The following is a 13,498-nucleotide window of genomic DNA, read 5'->3' on the forward strand; positions in this document are numbered from 1 at the left end:
CCTCTGTGGATCGTGGCCGCGGGGCCAAGTTGGCCTGGCCCCTTGGGGCCTCTGACCCTCTATGGATCGGGGCCAAGTTGGCATGACCCCTCGGGGCCTCTGGCCCTCTATGGATCGTGGCCGCGGGGCCAAGTTGGCCTGACCCCTTGGGGCCTCAGGCCTTCTGTGGGTCGCAGCCGCGGGGCCAAGTTGGCCTGGCCCTTTGGGGCCTATGACCCTCTGTGGGTCGTGGCCGCGGGGCCAAGTTGACCTGGCCCCTTGGGGCCTCTGACCGTCTATGGATCATGGTCGCGGGGCCAAGTTGACCTGGCCCCTTGGGGCCTCTGACCCTCTATGGATCATGACCGCGGGGCCAAGTTGGCCTGGCCCCTTGGGGCCTAAGATTATTATTTTTGCAAAAGTAGTTTTGCATGCGTCGCGGCCGCGGGGCCAAGTTGGCCTGGCCCCTTGGGGCCTCTGGCCCCCCGGGCCTGGGCCCGGTAGGCCCGTTCATTAATCCACCTATGACTATATACAGTATGTGTACAGTTGAACCTCGTTTTACAAACGCCTCTACTTTTAGATTGAGCCAAATTTTGTGTTCTGCCTGCAAGCAAAAATCAGGGCACAGCAGTTGAGTGCAGAGGCGGAGGCTCCACGCCACCAGTTTTGTCCATTTTGCCAATATGAGTCACAAAAAAACTACAGACTGGCCTGGAAAGAAAAAAGTAATTGTTGTGGAGTTAAAAAAAACCAAGACTATTTGCATGGAGTACATTAATAGTGTTCAAAAATGTGCAGGCACCACAAGAGCACCCCCCGTGTACTCCATGTAATCGCAAATTATGTTAACTTAAATATTGTCTAATTATGCAAAGATATATTATCATAACATTCAAACCATTTTTTTAAAATAGAAATACATACTAATAATGATGATTTCAAAGCAAGTTATCCATCAAATTGTGCAATGTAAAAGTAGCAATAGATTTCATGGTAAAATTGTGAAATTTACTGTGGTTTTTACAGTATTTTTCTCTTAATGAAAAAAACAGTACTTTTTTTACTGTAATAAACTGTGGTGCCATTTTGGCATTTACAGTAATACACCGAAACATCCACAGTTGTTGATTTGCGGTAAAGAAACAAACAAAAAAACTGGCAGCTCAGGTGCCGAAATTTTACTGTAAATTTGTATATTTTTTTTAATTTACAGTAAAAAAAACAAATGCAAATTATACAGTAAAATTCTGGCAACTAAGCTGCCCTTTTTTTTAAACATAAAAACAGCAGTAGTGTTTTTCCATTTACAGTAATACACAAAATTTTGAGGTGAAATTATTGAAAATTATCATATTTTTTTACATTTTAGTTTTTAAAAAAATCTACTATTAAAATGCATGCAAAATGGTGTAATATTAGTATTCACTTTTAGAAGCAGCACTCTGGGGCCAAACATAACTGCGATGTGGCCCTCAGTGAAAACGGCTTTGACACCTCTGGCCTATATCTTCATTGACACTCACATACAGACTCTTCCCAAACCAAATAAGCCGAGTCCAAAACAATCAGGAAACCAGCGCACGCGTGCATCAACTCGCAAAGTCTTGCACTCACGTGTGCTGTCACAAAAATGTTGACACTCTCTGACCCTTTCCAAGACATGCTCTGACAAACTGTGGAGGGGCAAAGGGGGCACGTCGCCTACAGCCGTCACACCCCTGCAATGCCTCATTCTAATAAGGACGAAGGGGTGGGCGGGGTGTTAAGCTGCTCTGCAAGTAGCAAACGGTGTCGTCGCCTGCATGTGCGTTCAGGCACTGCTGGAGTTATTACATCAAAAAGCAATATGCAGCATGAACTGAGCTCAGATTCCAGTATTAGCTTGACATGTTAGCCATGGGGATGACACTCCAATTTTGGTTTCATCTGACATCACATGGACAAAGATAAGACCTTCTGGAGGTCTGTGGTCAGATAAAACAAAAATTGAGCTGTTAGGCCACAATACCCAGCAATATGTTTGGAGGAGAAAAGGTGAGGCCTTTAATCCCAGGAACACCACTCCTACTGTCAAGCATGGTGGTGGTAGTATTAAACTCTGGGCCTGTTTTGCTGCCAATTAAACTGGTGCTTTACAGAGAGTAAATGGGACAATGAAAAAGGAGGATTACGTCCAAATTCTTCAGGACAACCTTAAATCATCAGCCTGGAGGTTGGGTCTTGGGCGCAGTTGGGTGTTCCAACAGGACAATGACCCCAAACACACGTCGAAAGTAGTAAAGAAATGGCTAAATCAGGCTAGAATTAAGGTTTTAGAATGGCCTTCCAAAAGTCCTGACTTAAACATGTGGACAATGCTGAAGAAACAAGTCCATGTCAGAAAACCAACACATTTTGTCAAGAGGAGTGGTTAAAAATTCAACCAGAAGCTTGTGGATGGCTACCAAAAGTGCCTTATTGCCGTGAAACTTGCCAAGGGACATGTAACCAAATATTAACATTGCTGTATGTATACTTTTGACCCAGCAGATTTGGTCACGTTTTCAGTAGACCCATAATAAATTCATAAAAGAACCAAACTTCATGAATGTTTTTTTGTGACCAACAAGTATGTGCTCCAATCACTCAATCACAAAACAATGAGAGTTGTAGAAATTATTGAAAACTCAAGACAGCCATGACATTTTGTTCTTTAGAAGTGTATGTAAACTTTTGACCACAACTGTATATAATACATTAACAATATTTTTTTTTTATACAAGCTGCAAAAAAATATTTAAATTTTATTTTAAAAACTGGCGGCTCAGTCACCAGAATATTACAGTAAAAGCAGTGGGTTTTTTTACAGCATATAAAAAAAAATAAAAAAAATGGAATGGTAGGGAGAAACAATACCGCTGTTTTTAGCGGTATTGCAACAGAGCAGACAGTTATTTTTTTACCATAAAATCTTGTTGTTTTATTTATTTATGTTTTTTTAAAGGTTTTAGTGTCTTACTGTATATGTAAAAAAACAGTAAAAAAATAACCTCAGTCGGCGGAATATAACCGTAAAAGTTCTTGCCAATTTTACAGTCTACAATATTATTGATCATTTGTTTTTAAATCATAAGTCAAACAGATATTTAAGTACAGTATTTATCTTTATTTTAACAAAAAATATTTTTGGAATACATGATAATATAATATTTAGATTTTGATAATATTGAATTTTAAAAAGATATGCAATTGCATGCAGTGCATGATTTTTAATGTCAAAAGGGAAAGAACAAATATAGTTAGTAAGAAAAGATTATGCATGTTATTAACGCATATCATTTCCAGGCTTTTGCCGGCCACATAAAATATTGTGGCGGGCCAGATTTGGCCCACGGGCCTTGAGTTTGACACGTGTGAGCTAGAGCTTGAAAATCTCCTATTACCATTTAAGTCTCCTCTATGGGAACACTTCTTCTCTGTCCTGGTGAAATACAATTGCAAATCAATTAAATTAACTATGATTTTTTTTTTTTATTGATAATAATACAATAATAAACATAATAAATAACATAATAATATAGTATTATATTTGTATTGATATTCTGCAACTATTAATGCTGCTCTTTAGACAATAAAGAACTTTAAAAAATAAATCCTAAACATATTTGCACATGTCTGCATTGTTGCACTTTTCTAAATTAAACAACAAAAAAAAACATTGCTGTTTTAAATTTGGATTTCCTAGTCAAGTTAGTATATATTATTACAAATGAACCGTATTTTCCGGACTACAGAGCGCACCGGTTTATAGGCCACACCCACTAAATTTTAAATGAAAAAAACAAACATTTGGCATATTTTAGCCACAGTGGACAATAAGCCGCATATATATATATATATATATATATATATATATATATATATATATATATATATATATATATGTTGTGAATTGAGTTATTTACATTGAAAGATTTTGTAAATTTTTATTTACATACCTTAATTGTTTTCAAACGGTGATTGTAACACGGCAGTAAAACGGCTAATCAAACCAAATAGAAGTCATCGTCATAAACCCACTAGCTGCGGAAGCTAGCTCACCAATCAGCTAAACAGACTGAAAAACCCCATGGTGACGTTTTGATAAGTTTACTAGGGATTTTTTTTAAACTGAGACAATAAGAATGCCATTATATGTTAATAATACTCACAGACACTTGATAGCGTATTAGCTAATGCTAAAGACACTAGCTTTATTACATTACGATAGTACATACAAATATGCATGAAAACACAGCACACATGGGACCGTTAAGTAGGTATGAATACTTATAGTTATATTGTAAAACTTACAAACGTTGCTCGGCCTAATGAATGAAGAATCTATACGAGCTGAAACGGTATGCACGACTAGAAGACGGAATGGCACTTGTACTTCCAGTTCAAAGCACAAAACAGAAGGAAATACCGTAAACGTTCACCTGCAATGAGCAAACTCGTCCAAAAGATGGCGCCATAGCACAAACAATAACACGCCTATTCAGTGTCTGTCAGTATTTTATGAAAACTATTCGTCAAACACAAAACATTATGGGTGCACCGTTTTATAAGCCGCAGGGTCCAAAGCGTAGGAGAAAAAGTACAGCTTATAGTCCGGGAAAGTTTTTTTTTTTTTAAATGTTATCCATTTTTTTACAGCATTTTTGTGTGCATTTGTTCATGTTGTTACTTCAAAAAACATTACACCTGTTAACACAAAAGTTAAACAGTTTAATGCTTTGTGTTTTGTTCCCTAGTTTACGGAAAAGTGACCGATTTATGACCTACAACAGAGATATGTACTGAAAGATTACTGAAAGATTCCGTTTCATCCCTCAAGAATACTGTGTATACATACAGTATAGTAGTACTGAACTCTATGTATATTCAGCCGGGGAATTAAGTAACCTACTTTAGATATAGACAAACTTTATTGATCCACAAGGGAAATTGTTCCACACAGTAGCTCAGTTACAAAGGATGGAAAGGGTACGGATGGAAAGGATAATGTAGGTATAAAGTAGACAAAAAATGTACTATAGTAGCAATATAAAATATAACATACATGTAATATTTACATATTATATATACAGTATATAATATATACTGATACATTATATTATTATATTATATTATATTTTTATATAATATACTGTATACAATATATAACAAATCCCAATTACCATGCACAATATTACAATATATGTAACAGCAGCAGCAAAAACAGGGCAGCATAAAATAAAGAGTACATCCAGCAGAAAATAGACATTATAAACCAAGAGAGGTAGCTAACATAGAAGCGATCAGTTCCGGATCAATTTGCCAATCCGGTTTAAGTCCCTTTTGCTGGTGCTGCTCCCCCAACAAACCACTGCAAAGTACAGGGCACTGGCCACAACAGACTGATAAAAGATCTCCAACAGCTTGTTGCACACTTTAAATGACCTAAGCTTCCTCGTGGCGTTTACATCATTTAACAGGGAAAGCGTTTAAGTGGCGATAAGGAAGGAGAATGATACGGATTTTCGCAAACTGCTATTTGGAAATAAGAAAGCTCTGTTTGTTCTTCATATTGAGAAATAGCTACACCCAGGGGGTGATCAAGGGTGATGGGTCAAATGCAGAGAATAATTTCGCCACACCTGGTGTATGTGTGACAATCATTGCTACTTTAACTTTAACTTTAACATGGCAAATCATGTTTACCACACAGTAAGACTGTGATGTTATAAAGTGTTGGTTGTCAACTAGTGCAATAACGTGTGCCCTAAAATCACAAGAGGGGATATGGTACCATAAAACAGGGATGGGCCGCGGCCTGGTACCGGTCCGTGGATCGATTGGTACAGGGCCGCACAAGAAATTCTGTTATTAATATTTCTGGTTCCTACATTATATAGCATTATAGATCAATACAGTCTGCAGGGATACAGTCCGTAAGCACACATGATTGTATTTTTTTATGACAAAAAAAAACAAAACATACCCCCCCAGCCCGTGGGACAAATTTTCAAGTGTTGACCGGTCCGCAGTTCCAAAAAGGTTGGGGACCACTTCTATAAAAGCTTATCAAAATATAATAAATACTCTTGCGGCAGCCAATTAACGAGCTTCAAATGAGGACTATGATGTTTGGGCGTGGTGGGCTCTGTGTGTGTGTGTGTGTGTGTGTGTGTGTGTGTGTGTGTGTGTGTGTGTGTGTGTGTGTGTGTGTGTGTGTGTGTGTGTTTTCCCTTTGCAAGCATGGGCATGGAGAAAACCGTTTGATATGGAGATTTCCTCACCAGGTGGTATATTGAAAAATTCAATAGCAACTAAAATATTACAGTGTGTCGGTGTTTCAAGTAGATGCTTCAAAAGTAATGGCCCATTTCTCAGCTTTTGTATATTTGGCTGGATATTAGACTCTGGATATTAGTTTCTTTTGCTACAGAAACTTTAATAACAGACTTTTGACAGGGTTGAATTGACACTCACTCAAAATTGTCTAGAATATGAATAATTAAAAGCAAGTTTTAGTTCAAATGTGGGCAATCTCCCCTGAAAATGTGCAAACTCTCAATAGATGGACAATTTAAGGATAGTTGATTTTTATTTGCAAGTTATCTAGACTCTACCAAATGTCAGAAGGACAAATCATTTAAAGAGCATCGTGATTGCCGTAAAATAGGAGAAACACTTTGATAGGCAGGTTAAAAACAATGTAAAACATTGTGATATTAATCGAGCTCCGATGCTTTTCCCCCCCCAATATCGCCCAGCCCTAGAATCGAATAATCAGCTTGAAATAATCAGAAATAAAGAATCAATAATAAAAAAATCTACTAATTGTTTTATTTTTTTCATTGCTTTATTTACACTAATTACCTATAGTACCGATAAGAGTACCGATGAATACCGGTATCAAGAAGGAATATCGATATTGGACAAATAGATTAAAGATGCAGGTTTAATAGATAGATAGATAGATAGATAGATAGATAGATAGATAGATAGATAGATAGATAGTACTTTATTGATTCCTAATAGGCAGGTTAGAAAAAATGTCAAAAATTGTGATATTGTTCGAGCTTCAATGTTTTTTTTTCCCATATCGCCTAGCCCTAGAATCGGATATTCAGCTGCAGCACTTTGGCTACCCCTGTGGTAAATTTTAAATGTGCTTTATAAATAAAGTTGATTTGATTTGATTTGAAATAATCAGAAATAAAGAATCAATAATAAAAAAAGCTAATAATATTTTTTTTCATTGCTTTATTTATACCAATTACATATAGTACCGATGAATATTGGTATGAAGAAGTAATAGCGATAATGGTATCAGTGTAAATAAAATCCTATTGATATATATCACTAATTGTGGTACATTTAATAGATATATAAAACCTAATTCAACACTACATTTATGCCAAAAACATGTAGAATATGCTTTAAAAATGTCTGTGTTGTATGAAGTCATGATATTTGGAGCACAATGTAGTGAGAGATGGATGTACACCACCCCTCCCCTGAAAACATGCAAACTTTCAATAGATGGACAATTTAAGGATAGTTGATTTTTATTTGCGAGTTTTATAAACTTTACCAAATGTCAGAAGGACAAATAATTTAAAGAGCATCGTGATTGGCGTGAAATAGGAGAAACACTTTAATAGGCAGGTTAAAAACAATGTAAACATTGTGATATTAATCAAGCTTGGATGTTTTTTTTTTCCCATATCGCCCAGCCCGAGAATCAGATATTCAGCTTGAAATAATCAGAAATAAAGATTCAATAATAAAAAATAAAAATAAAAATCTTTTTTTCATTGCTTTATTTACACCAATTACCGATGAATACCGGTATCAAGAAGGAATATCGATATTGGACAAATAAGTTAAAGATGCAGGTTTAATAGGCAGGTTAAAATCAATGTCAAAAATTGTGATATTATTCGAGCTTGGATGTTTGTTTTTTCCCCCATATCGCCCAGCCCTAGAATCGGATATTCATCTTGAAATAATCAGAAATAAAGAATCAATAATAAAAAAAGCTAATAATATTTTTTTTTTCATTGCTTTATTTAAGAAAATTACATATAGTCCCGATGAATATTGGTTAGAAGAAGGAATATCGATAATGGTATTAGTGTAAATAAAATCCTATCGATATATATCACTAATTGTGGTACATTTAATAGATATATAAAACCTAATTCAACACTTTATTTAGGCCAAAAACATGTAGAATATGCTTTAAAAATGTCTGTGTTGTATGAAGCCGTGATATTTGGAGCGCAATGTAGCGAGAGATGGATGTACACCACCCCTCCCCTGAAAATGTGCAAACTTTCAATAGATGGACAATTTAAGGATAGTTGATTTTTATTTGCAAGTTTTATGAACTTTACCAAATGTCAGAAGGACAAATAATTTAAAGAGCATCGTGATTGGCGTGAAATAGGAGAAACACTTTAATAGGCAGGTTAAAAACAATTTAAAAATTGTGATATTAATCGAGCTTGGATGTTTTTTTTTCCCCATATCGCTCAGCCCGAGAATCGGATATTCGACTTGAAATAATCAGAAATAAAGAATCAATAATAAAAAAATAAAATGTATTTTTTAAATTTTTTTCATTGCTTTATTTACACCAATTACCGATGAATACCGGTATCAAGAAGGAATATCGATATTGGACAAATAAGTTAAAGATGCAGGTTTAATAGGCAGGTTAAAAACAAGGTCAAAATTGTGATATTATTTGAGCTCCAATGTTTTTTTTTCCCCCATATCGCCCAGCCCTAGAATCGGATATTCAGCTTGAAATAATCAAAATTAAAGAATCAATAATAAAAAAAACGAATAATGTATTTTTTTTTCATTGCTTTATTTACAAATATTACATATAGTCCCGATGAATATTGGTTAGAAGAAGGAATATCGATAATGGTATTAGTATAAATAAAATCCTATCAATATATATCACTAATTGTGGTACATTTAATAGATATATAAAACCTAATTCAACACTTTATTTAGGCCAAAAACATGTAAAATATGCTTTAAAAATGTCTGTGTTGTATGAAGTCGTGATATTTGGAGCGCAATGTAGCGAGAGATGGATGTACACCACCCCTCCCCTGAAAATGTGCAAACTTTCAATAGATGGACAATTTAAGGATAGTTGATTTTTATTTGCAAGTTTTATAAACTTTACCAAATGTCAGAAGGACAAATAATTTAAAGAGCATCGTGATTGGCGTGAAATAGGAGAAAGACTTTATTAGGCAGGTTAAAAACAATGTAAACATTGTGATATTGATCGAGCTTGGATGTTTTTTTTTTTTCCCATATCGCCCAGCCCGAGAATCGGATATTCAGCTTGAAATAATCAGAAATAAAGAATCAATAATAAAAAAATCTATTAATTGTTTTTCTTTTTTTCATTGCTTTATTTACACCAATTACCGATGAATACCGGTATCAAGAAGGAATATCAATATTGGACAAATAAGTTAAAGACGCAGGTTTAATAGGCAGGTTAAAAACAATGTCAAAAATTGTGATATTATTTGAGCTCCAATGTTTTTTTTCCCCCCATATCGCCCAGCCCTAGAATCGGATATTCATCTTGAAATAATCAGAAATAAAGAATCAATAATAAAAAAAGCGAATAATTTTTTTTTTTTCATTGCTTTATTTACAAAAATTACATATAGTACCGATGAATATTGGTATGAAGAAGGAATACCGATAATGGTATCAGTGTAAATAAAATCCTATTGATATATATCACTAATTGTGGTACATTTAATAGATATATAAAGCCTAATTCAACACTACATTTAGGCCAAAAACATGTAGAATATGCTTTAAAAATGTCTGTGTTGTATGAAGTCGTGATATTTGGTGCGCAATGTAGTGAGAGATGGATGTACACCCAGTGCCGGCCCAAGCCTCCATGGGGCCCTAAGCAAAATTTGATTTTGGGGCCCTCTATTTCTGCCAATAATATTGATTGTTGATCATTCACACACCTACTATAAACTCATTGCGGCTCTGGCAGTGTTGTTTACATTATCCTATTGTCAGCCTGGCATGTCTTTACAAATGACATGTCATTTATAAAGATATGGGGGTGGCCCAGTTAAGAACATAAATAATACCAATGAATGAACGAATGATGTCCAGAGTGCCACATATGGTTCCTAATCTTAAAATGTAATTACTAGTTTATATTTTTAGTTAATTGTTCATATTTAATGTTTACTTTGTACAAAGAGAGCGCAGTCTACTGAAGTTAAATTCATCAATAGTTTTCCCCTTTGAAAGACGCAAGGCAAATTCCTTCCATTTCACCATGTTGCTACAATGATCTTCACTGTTTTCATGCTGTTTCAGCAGTGCACCTATGTTGACCCAATCTCGCTGTCCCTCGGCTGCCAGTTTCAAGGACTTTTTGGAAAATAATTTGCAGCAAAAGCAATAGACTGCATCTTTACTTCTTGAATAAGTCAGCCAGCTACGCTTGACTTTTTCCCCATTGACTAGCTGTCTGTAGGTATAATGATAATGAAAACTTCGGCCATCATGCCGTTTGGGGAATGAAAAGTTCTTCTTAATAGACAGTGGTCCTCTGATCACCTGCTCAGTCCTGTCTGAATCTGAGATGAAAGAAGGCCACTCAGCTGGGTCAACTGGCGGAGCTGATGATGGTCCATGGTGTGATGGGGACGTTGTGGTGGAAGTTGCTGAGGAAGTGACCAAAGAAAGACAATGACTAAAAAAGAAGGACCTATAAGGTCATTAAATTGCACTGTTGGACATAATTATTAATCTCAGAATGTTCTGCAGTACAATGAGCAATTATAAAGGGTGTTTTGCGGTTAACTTACTAGATAAATCAGCTGTGGTTTCAGACATGGAGGGGACAGTGGGCACAGAGGATGGAGGTGTGTGAGAGAGCACTGTAGAGGATGGAGATGGACCTAAGATGAAATACATACATACATACATATAGGCACACATATTAATGAGATACTTTGACTATATTAATTTCCCTTCGGGTTTAATGTTTATACGAAGAAATTAAATGTATACTGTATGGTGACAGTCTTTTCCTCACCTGATTCATCACTCACAGTTGAGCCTGAGGATGTGGACTGGCTCTGGGCTGATTCTGTGCCTCCAAAGTATTTTAACAATGCTCCTGGGGAAGTTTCACATAACTTATGAATTGATGTAAAAAATAATGTTTATTTTACTCACATAAATTACCGTGCTCTGCTGCAAACAATTTGTGCAAACAACATATCTCACTAGTAACCTGATGCTAAAAACATATTGCTAGCACCGCGCTAGCTAGCTAACGTCACCTATCCATCCATCCATCCATTTTCTACCGCTTATTCCGTTTGGGGTCGCGGGGGGCGCTGGAGCCTATCTCACCTAGCTAAAGCTAATTACAGCTACAAATCTCTTTGATAAACTTTTTATTACCAAGTCATGCAAACATACCTTTATCATGGCATTTTTTCTCCTCTTCCACTTTCTTCTTCTTCCTTTTTTCTGCACCTGAAGGATATGTCCTTTTTTGTGACATTGTTTTGCCTCTATCTGCGCTTTTGATGCCCAGTGCGCACTGGCAAACGTCACAGGTGCAGCAGAGGCAGCTTTACATTTAAAGAGAGGCAGGAAGAATCACTAGGCCTAGATCAGCAGCAGCACTCTGTTGACCTAAAATTGTGTTTTTGTACAATAATGTATCTTTGATCATTTAGAAATCATCAGTCAGACTCGTACATGCAAAAAATTAAAAATAAGAATTTTTTGTTAATTGCTTTTGGGGGCCCCCTGGTGGCCGCGGGGCCCTAAGCAAGCGCTTAGTACGCTTATGCCTTGGGCCGGCTCTGTGTACACCACCCCTCCCCTGAAAATGTGCAAACTTTCAATAGATGGACAATTTAAGGATAGTTGATTTTTATTTGCAAGTTTTATAAACTTTACCAAATGTCAGAAGGACACATAATTTAAAGAGCATCGTGATTGGCGTGAAATTGGAGAAACACTTTAATAGGCAGGTTAAAAACAATGTAAAAATTGTGATATTAATCGAGCTTGGATCTTTTTTTTTCCCATATTGCCCAGCCCGAGAATCAGATATTCATCTTGAAATAATCAGAAATAAAGAATCAATAATAAAAAAAGCTAATAATATTTTTTTTTTCATTGCTTTATTTACAAAAATTACATATAGTACCTATGAATGTTGGTTAGAAGAAGGAATATCAATAATGGTATTAGTATAAATAAAATTCTATCGATATATATATATCACTAATTGTGGTACATTTAATAGATATATAAAACCTAATTCAACACTACATTTAGGCCAAAAACATGTAGAATATGCTTTAAAAATGTCTGTGTTGTATGAAGTCGTGATATTTGGAGTGCCATGTAGCGAGAGATGGATGTACACCACCCCTCCCCTGAAAATGTGCAAACTTTCAATAGATTGACAATTTAAGGATAGTTGATTTTTATTTGCAAGTTTTATAAACTTTACCAAATGTCAGAAAGACAAATAATTTAAAGAGCATCGTGATTGGCGTATAATGGGAGAAACACTTTGATAGGCAGGTTAAATTCAATGTAAAAAAAATATTACCCATATCGCCCAGCCCGAGAATCGGATATCCAGCTTGAAATAATCAGAAATAAAGAGTCAATAATAAAAAATCAAATATATATATATATTTTTTTTCAGTGCTTTATTTACACCAACTACATATAGTACCGATAAAAGTACCGATGAATACCGGTATCTAGAAGGAATATCGATATTGGACAAATAATTTAAGGAGGCAGGTTGATATGCAGGTTAAAAACAATGTCAAAAATTGTGATATTAATCGAGCTCCGATGTTTTTTCCCCCGTATCGCCCAACGCTGGAATCGGATATTAAGCTTGAAATAATCAGAAATAAAGAATCAATAATAAAAAAAGCTAATATATATATATATTTTTTTGCATTGCTTTATTTACACCAATTACATATAGTACCGATGGATCAAGAAGGAATATCGATATTTGTATCGGTATGAATAAAATCCTATCGATATACATCCCTAATTGTGGTACATTTAATAGATAAATAAAACCTAATTTAACACTAAATGTAGGCCAAAAACATGTAGATTATGTTTAAAAAAATGTCTGTATTGTATGAAGTCATGATATTTGGAGAGATGACTGTTGGACAATTTAAAGATAGACTTAGACTTAGACAAACTTTATTGGTCCACAAGGGAAATTTTTCCACACAGTACCTCGGTTTCAAAGGATGGAAAGGGTAAGGATGGAAAGGATAATGCAGGTATAAAGTAGACTAAAAATGTACTATAGTAGCAATATAAAATATAACATATATGTAATATTTACATATTATATATACAGTATATAACATTTACTGATATATTATGATATTATATTATATTTTCATATAATATATAC

The sequence above is a fragment of the Nerophis lumbriciformis genome, linkage group LG14, assembly GCF_033978685.3.
Source record: "Nerophis lumbriciformis linkage group LG14, RoL_Nlum_v2.1, whole genome shotgun sequence".
NCBI lineage: Eukaryota > Metazoa > Chordata > Actinopteri > Syngnathiformes > Syngnathidae > Nerophis > Nerophis lumbriciformis.